Source organism: Tursiops truncatus, chromosome 16 (genome assembly GCF_011762595.2).
Source record: "Tursiops truncatus isolate mTurTru1 chromosome 16, mTurTru1.mat.Y, whole genome shotgun sequence".
Lineage (NCBI taxonomy): Eukaryota > Metazoa > Chordata > Mammalia > Artiodactyla > Delphinidae > Tursiops > Tursiops truncatus.
The window spans coordinates 37,507,551-37,516,170 of NC_047049.1; the positions used below are offsets into that span (position 1 = coordinate 37,507,551).

Here is an 8,620-nt window from a genome sequence, read left to right on the forward strand (position 1 = left end):
CCGCCTGCCGATGCAGGGGACGCGGGTTCGTGCCGCGGTCCGGGAAGATCCCACATGCCGTGGAGCGGCTGGGCCCGTGAGCCATGGCTGCTGAGCCTGCGCATCCGGGGCCTGTGCTCCGCAACGGGAGAGGCCACAACAGTGAGAGGCCCGCGTACTGCAAAAACAAAAACAAAAATAAAAACAAAAAAAAGAAAGGAGAAAAAATAGCAAAGGGTACAAGGCATAAGGAAATGGACAAATGAAAACAAACCAGGCAACTACTAACCATAGGAAAAACCAAAAGTTGTATAAGAAACAATCAGGACAAAGAGAGCAATATTTATTTAGTCCAGTGATGCAAATACTTAATACTGATTTAACTAAAAACTGTGATATAGCTATACCAGGAGGATTGAAAAGGGGTAAGAATTGGGGTATATGTGTGATAAATGGCATCTACCAAATAGGAAGTCAATATAATCTTTAAAATTAAATAATAAAGAGATTGAGTATTGACATATTATTTAGACACATGGAGGTAAATACCACATCGGATATTTGCCCCAAATAGTGTGCACAGATTCTCCTTGAGGCTTGTTGCTCATCTTGAGCACCCCTGACACCTCCTCTTAGATCCAACTGGAAGGCTGACCATGTGTGTTCTCATTACCATTCCAAAAGAAGTCTACAGAAGGCTGGAGAGAACGAGGCCAGAGCCTGCCCCAGGGTCAGATTGGGGTGGCAGAATTTGTCTCTGTTGTTCGCCTTCCATGCTTCTTTCTCTTGTCACAGGAAGGCAATTTTCCATGCCTAGTTTACTGTTTGGCTTGGTAGCCACTCTTGGTCCACCCACTCATTTGGAACAGTGTTCCATCCTCTTGATGAGAATGTAGGCATTTATACCACTCCTGATCTGGAAAGTCCTTATCTGCCTAGATGTGAAGCCCTAAGTTACTGAGAAGATGGATCAAAGAACAATTCCCAACTTGCTCTTGAATCATATTCTTATTATAGCCACACCTCCCACCCTCACTCATAACCTTGATCATTTTAAATTAAGGGGTGTCAGTAGGGTTTCCAGGATTGACCTTCTTCTCTGTCACTTCAGTCTGGTCCCATTGCACCATATTCTGATATAAATTCTTTGAATTTTGTGGAATGTGGTTGGCACCATTCCCTGGTTTCAAAACAAATTAGTTCGAGGTACTTTAGTTTTGTTTCTTTAATATCTCTTAGCCATTTCTAATTCTGAGAAAAGCTTCAAAATTTTATATGTAAGCTACCATCTTTCCCAGAAATCTGTCGCAAATGGCAAGGTTTCTCGATTCTCCTAAACGTGTTTAACTCATATCTAAATATTCTTGTAAAATGTATTAAAAATAGACCTTTTCAAATTCACAACCTAAAAAGGACTTATGTTTCAATATATACTACATCACATCACTTGGTCCTGTATTGATTCAATTATATGTTGTTAACAAGGATGTTTAAACTTCTAACGCAAACAAAAGGTGGTATATCCACACAATGGAATATTATTCAACCACAGAAAGGAGTGAAGTACACCATGGATGAAACTTGAAAGAAGCCAGCTATAAGAGGCCATATATTGTATGATTTCATTTATATGAAATGTCCAAAGTAGACAAATCTATAGGGACATAAAGTAGTATAGTGGTTGCCAGGAGATGTGGGGAAGGGAAATGGGGAGTGACTGCTGATTCATACAGGTGATGAAAATGTTTTGGAAATAAAAAGTGGTGATGTTTGGACAACTTTCTGAATATACCAAAACTACTGTTGTGTACACTTAGAAGTGTGAATTTTATGGTATGTGAATTATATCTCAATAAAAAAAATTCTCTTGCAATTTCCCTGGGGGCTTGAGACCTGTTGAAAAATTTCAAGCCACAGCATGCATAACTGTATACAAAAAACCCCCACAGAACTAAGGAGAAAGTGCCAAGCCCTAAATTGCCTATGGTAGAGTTTTATGTACCAATAATGAAATCAAAATATTATTAAATATTAAAACAAAATGGAGTATATGAAATGTGTACAGCATGCTACCGTTTGTATAAAAAAATGAAAATAGAGGATATATAAGTGTCTTTATATATGCATAAAATATCTTTAGGCAATACATAAAAATTGGCTATAGTGTTTGCCTCCAAAAAGAACTGGCTAAGGAATGTATAACAAGGTGGTGAGACTTTTCACTGTATACTTTATACTATATATACTCTACACAGTATATACTTTTTAAACCTTGTGAATGGAATAATCATTCAAAATAAATTAAAATTAAATTATTTTGCTTAATTATGGTTTACTTCATATTTATAAATGCAGTCTTCAACTATAATTGTAGATTTGTCTATTTCTCCTTTCAGTTGTATTAGCTTTTGTTTCATATAGCTGAAGCTCTGTTATTAGACATACACATATTTAAAGCAGTTATGGCTTCTTGATGAGTTGACCCCTTTTACACTAAGAAATGTCCCTCTCTAACCTTAGGGGTAGGTAGGAAAACAGGAAGCAAGGTACTAAAGTCATCAGTGAAGAAAAGCAGGTGACCAGGAAATTGCAACTTGGAAGAGTATTGAATTGTAAAGTCTAATGCCATAAACTTCAGAGGGGATGTGTTTTTTTGTTTTTGTTTTTTAGGACAAGAGAGGTAACGATGACAAGCCAGGACCATGCCTCTCCTACCACCCCATCCCTACCAAATCTTGATCCATCTGAAGTGTAAAGGTAAAATCAGCTTCTACGTGAGAGGGCCACAGGGGAAGCAGTGCCTTTTGAGGGAAGTCAGATATGAGTTATACATTACTAAGGACAGTTAATAGCATGAAATAGAAGAAACCACCCAAGCAAGCTGTTGGTGTAGAGAAAAGGAAGAGGGAGAAGTTCAGAACCCTGGAAAACATTAGCATCAAAATCTCATGCTGAATTTTTAATTATTTTGTATGAAAATAACACATGTACCTAATTTTAAACTTCAAATAATGCTAAAAGGTTTATAATGAAAAGGGACAGATTCCTATCTCTACCTCTCTCTGTGCCCTGACCCTCCAGAGGAAATGTCTCAAATCCATTCTCAACTATTCTTGTTTTCCTTGGTGTTTGCCTCCTTATATTTAACTAAACATTATGCTTCTATCTCTTGATTCATCAATGTTAGGTGTTAGGTATTAACAATTGCCTTCCCATTATGGCGGACAGGGACTTAGCTTCCTCCATAGCATCATTCTCCCCACGCCATCACCCCACCCAAACCAACAGCTTAGCAATTTTTGGTAAAATCATTAAACAGTGTTTACATTTTAATAATGTATAGTAATGCTTCTGAGGAAACTTTGTAACCACACATCCTATTTTGTTCAACCCTTCGTTTTTCCTAGAATCAATAATTAACCCCCCCCCTTTTTTTTTTTCGGTACGCGGGCCTCTCACTGCTGTGGCCTCTCCCGTTGCGGAGCACAGGCTCCGGACGCGCAGGCTCCGGACGCGCAGGCTCAGCGGCCATGGCTCACGGGCCTAGCCGCTCTGCGGCATGCGGGATCTTCCCGGACCGGGGCACGAACCCATGTCCCCTGCATCGGCAGGCGGACTCTCAACCACTGCGCCACCAGGGAAGCCCCCAATTAACCCATTTAAAAAAATATATTTTCTTGGCCGCACCGCACAGCATGTGGGATCTTAGTTCCCTGACCAGGGATCGAACCCTCACCCCTTGCATTGGAAGTGCAGAGTCTCAACCACTGAACCTCCAGGGAAGTCCCTGCTCCATCTTTTCATTTGTTTGATTTTAAATGTACCTCTAACACTTTTTGCACCCGATGCCCCAACATCTCTGTCATTTACCTGTCAGTAACTTTTTGAATACACTCAAACACATCTTTTCCATTTTTTTCCCCTGGAGATCTTTCTCCTTGAAGACTCCATGTTTCTGCTTCTGTGCTGCTGTTTCTCTAGGCGTGCTACACAGCTCTTATTTTTAGGACTTCTCTTTGCTGCTCTCCCTCCCCTTTTCCAGATCCCACGTCTTCCTCTCTCTTGGTTTACTTCTGCATTTGAGTGGAATGTGACCCAGCCTCTCCTTACGTACCTCAAAAGGTAAAGTTAAAAGTAAGATTAAGTTCTTCAAGTTATTATTCTTTTGTTAGAAACTCTGTTAGCTAGAACGGCACTGTCCAAAAGAAATATAATGCAAGCCATATGTGTAATTTTAAGTTCTCCAGTAGCCATATATTTCAAAAAGTACAGAGAAACAGGTGAAATTAATTTAATAATATATTAATTTAGCCCAACATATCTGAAAGTTATTTTAACATGTAATCAATATAAAAATTACAGTAAGTCCCCTAATACAAACAAGTTCCGTTCTGAGAGAACGTTCATTAAGTCCAATTTGTTCGTAAGTCCAACAAAGTTAGCCTAGGTACCCAACTAACACAATCGGCTATATAGTACTGTACTGTAATAGGTCTATAATACTTTTCACACAAATAATACATAAAAAGCAAACACAAAAAATAAAGAAAACATTTTTAATTTTACAGTACATTTTTAATTTTGAAAAGTACAGTAGTACCAGCTACATCACCGCTGCTTTTCTGCTTGCTTCCAGACATCCTGGGCTTGAAATAAAGATACCGTTCTACTGTACTCTCTGCAGTACTATACAGTAAAATACACAAAAGCACAACTGCTTGTAGAGGATGCACGCCAGACAAGTGAACTAACATACGCGACTGGACATGCAAACACACGTTTGCATCTTTGAAAGTTCACAACTTGAAGGTTCGTATGTAGGGGACTTACTGTATTGAGGGGATATTTTACATTCTGTTTCTCACACTAAATCTTCAAAATCTGGTGTGTAATTTATACTTCCAGCAAATCTCAATTCAGACTAGTCACATTTCAAGTTCTCAACAGACACATGTGGCTAGGCTATGGTATTGAACAGCACAGAGCTGGAAGTTACTTATTGGGAGGCAAACTTGGCCTTCGAATATTCCATTCATAAATTCTGGTTACACTCCATGAGTACAACTCATCCCTTTCAGAGGCCTTTGCCTCTTTAGTATTACAGATACAGAATATAGATCTAGAATTGAAGTAACTTGCCCAAAGTCATCCACTGAGTGGTGGGAAAGCCAGGATGAGCACTCAGATGTTCTAACTCCCAGGGCTATGCTCTTTCCAAAACACCACACTGCTTTCTCTCACAAGGCAGACTTCAAATATTTTACAACATTTGAAAATACCCTTGGGCTTCTGTTCCCAAGGAAAACTCTTTTAGTTGTCCTCCATATGTGCCTCTCAGACCAGCCCCTTACCTAACAGAGTATTTTGCATATGGCGGGTGCTCTGTAAATGGTTTTTAATCAAATGAGATTTGTGCATTGTACAAGCAGTACCTATACAAATTATTATTCAACTGTCTTTATGTAGTTATTCAAACATTTTCACATGTATACCTTGTAAAGCATTGGGTCAGATGATCATAAAGGAAAAATGAAATTTAAGATGACCTACCTTGTCCTCATGACATCTGGTAATCACTGAATTATTTTCTAATGTTCTTCAATTACTGGCTACAGAATATGGTATAGTCATTTTTCTGGGAATCAGTGTTAAACACACTGGCATTCATTGCCCAGAATATATCCCTCTGGAGAGTTAAGGCAATCTTTTCTCATTTCTGTGTGTCTGAACTCTCTCCGATTTCCCCTAATTTATCATAAGAGTACTGCCAGTGATTCTGAGACCTCATTTCCAAGTTCCTTCATCACTCTGAAAATTAAATTTTTGGGACCTTTTAGGTAAATGTTCTCTTACTTGCCTCCTCCCAATCAAAGCTCTTACATCAGTGATCCTCAAAGTGTGGCCTGCAGCCCCTGTAGAATATTGAGACCCTCCCTTTCAGGAAAACAACTAACAGCATTTGTTGTCAGTAATAAAATTCAAGCTTTTGAGTAAAAATTAATGTTTTTTAAAACTTACATCTGCCACCATGAACTTGACAGCTCCCCAATATTTAAAGACTTTTCTGATGAGCCCAGAGTGATAATTGCAAACGTGATTTTTTTCTCACATTGTGTAATGAAATGTGTCAACATTTGGAAGATCTACACAACTCAGTGAACCAATATTTTCCAAATAACCCATGCATGATGTTACAAAATCATGCATGGGTAAAAGATCCATTCAAAGAACAGGATAAATCAATGTGTTTGCATTAAACTGAATATAAAAAGTTCACTGAAGGTTTCCAATTCCACATTGCAACTAACCTTAAAGAAATTACAACTTGATGGGCTGGTAGTACCAAATAAAAATATCTACAATTATCTGAAAAGGCTGTTAACATACTTCTCCCTTTCCTAACTACATATCTATGTGAGTCCGTATTTTCTTCACATACTACAACCAAAAACCATATGATAATGGATTCAATACAGAAGCATGTATGAAAATCCAACTCTTTTCTATTAAGGCACGTAACAAAAAGATGTGAAAAACTGTTTTTTAAAATGCATGCTTATCACTAAATTTTTGTTTTGGAAAGCACAGTCATCTGGATTAAAAATGTTATATATGTTAACATGTAATGAGTTTATTATTGTCATTTTTTTTTTTTAAATATATGTTTTACCTCCTAGAGACTCTGTTTGATCTTTTTATTTATTTATTTTTTGCAGTACGTGGGCCCCTCACTGTTGTGGCCTCTCCCGTTGCGGAGCACAGGCTCCGGACGCGCAGGCTCAGCAGCCATGGCTCACGGGCCCAGCCGCTCCGCGGCATGCGGGATCCTCCCGGACCGGGGCACGAACCCGCGTCCCCCGCATCGGCAGGCGGACTCCCAACCACTGCGCCACCAGGGAAGCCCTATTGTCATTTTTTAAATTAATAAATATGTCAGGTAATAATGCTTCAGTTTTATTTATTTTTTTAGCTGTAAAATATCTTTCTTTTTTAAATTGAAGTATATTGACCTACAACACTATGTGAGTTCCAGATCCTGGAATGCTTCACAAATTTTCAGGGGCCATGCTAATCTTCTTTGTATCGTTCCAGTTTTAATATACATGCTGCCAAAGCTAGTACTCAGTTTTAGTTTCTAATATGGTAAATATTAATAAGTATAACCCACACAAACAAAAGCTCATTGACATCCTCAATAAATTTTAAGAGTGTGAAAGAATTCTGAGACCAAAAAGCTTGAAAAGTTTCCTTACCCCACTGTTCTACCCATTCCAATTTGAAGACTATGCCCTCTTAAAGAAATTAAAGGTTTCATTAAGTTGTTATAGGAAGTAACATGTATAACACGGTAGTTAATGGCCTAGGATTGGCAATCAGATTGACCTGGATTTAATTCCTGGCCCTACTACTTACTAGTTTTGCTATGTTCAACAAGTGTTTGAACCTTTCTGTACCTCAATTCCTCGTGTATCAGATGGATATAATCATACTTCCTACCTTATGAGAACTAAATGGCAAAACTTGTTATCTAGAATAATCATTGCAATCACAAAAATTTATACTAATGTCTGAGAGTAATATGGTGCTACTATACCAATGGGAGGTATTCTAAAGCCTTGAAATTCTCTTCCTTCATCAGAAGTAGTTTTTTCCAAATGAACTGCAATACTATCAGTTTTTCTCCAAACCAACCTAGAAATTTGTTAAGATTTCCGAGTGGTAGCAGCATTAAACATCAAATATTTTTCTGTTGTAAAATCAAAGAACATGTATTATGCCTACATGATAGGTCGATTTTCTTAGGACATCTCTGTAATAACATCCATATTTGGGAAAAGGCCCAACTGCAAAGGATGAATCAATGAGTTAACATGAGCAGATGAGCAAAGCGATTACCAAGCACTGATTCTGAGGATGAGCTTAGCAGTTATCTGGTGATGACTCTCCCATGTTTCAAAATTGCTTTTACTGCAGGTATACAATGTAATAGACCCAATCAGAAAACTTTTCTTTGTCAATGCCACTTTGGACATTGTAAGTCACAGAGCATTTGAAACATGTTTTTACATATTAAGCCTATATAAAACACTATAAAATTGACATAATTATGGTTGGACCTATGATAATACTAATTCTTCACTCAGTGTTATTGACAAATAGCAGGAACTTCTTCATATATATCTGAGGGTGCCCCATGAATGTACTTGGATTAATATCTTATTAAGGCACGTGTAGCTAATTACAATCAGATATAGTTTGCTTTTCAAGCACTCATCTACCTTTAAGACTTTAAAGTCATCATTAAAATCTGACATTAATTTATCTTCAAGTTTGCTGACTCCTATCATTTCCATTTTTCTGCTGCCCATCCAGTGGTTTTTATTTTAATATCAGATGGTGTACTTTTTGCTGTAAAATTTCCATGTGATCCTTTTTATAATTTGTTTCTCTGCTGAGAACTTTTATCTTTCCATTCAGTTCAAGTGTGTTTACCTCATGAAGCGTAATTATAATAGCTGCATTTACATCTGATAATTCCAACATCTGGGTAATCTGGAGGCTGGCATCTCTTGATATTTTTTTCTTTAGAAAAAATATTCTTGGTTCTTCCTAGTTATATAATTTTGGATATTAGGTTATA

The 8,620-nt window shown here is 37.7% G+C and overlaps 1 pseudogene; it reads right to left on the reverse strand.

Moving 5' to 3' along the window:
- Positions 1 to 7,009: 7,009 nt before the first annotated feature.
- Positions 7,010 to 7,101, reverse strand: LOC117308571 (U6 spliceosomal RNA; annotated as a pseudogene).
- Between the last annotated feature and the right edge of the window lie 1,519 nt (positions 7,102 to 8,620).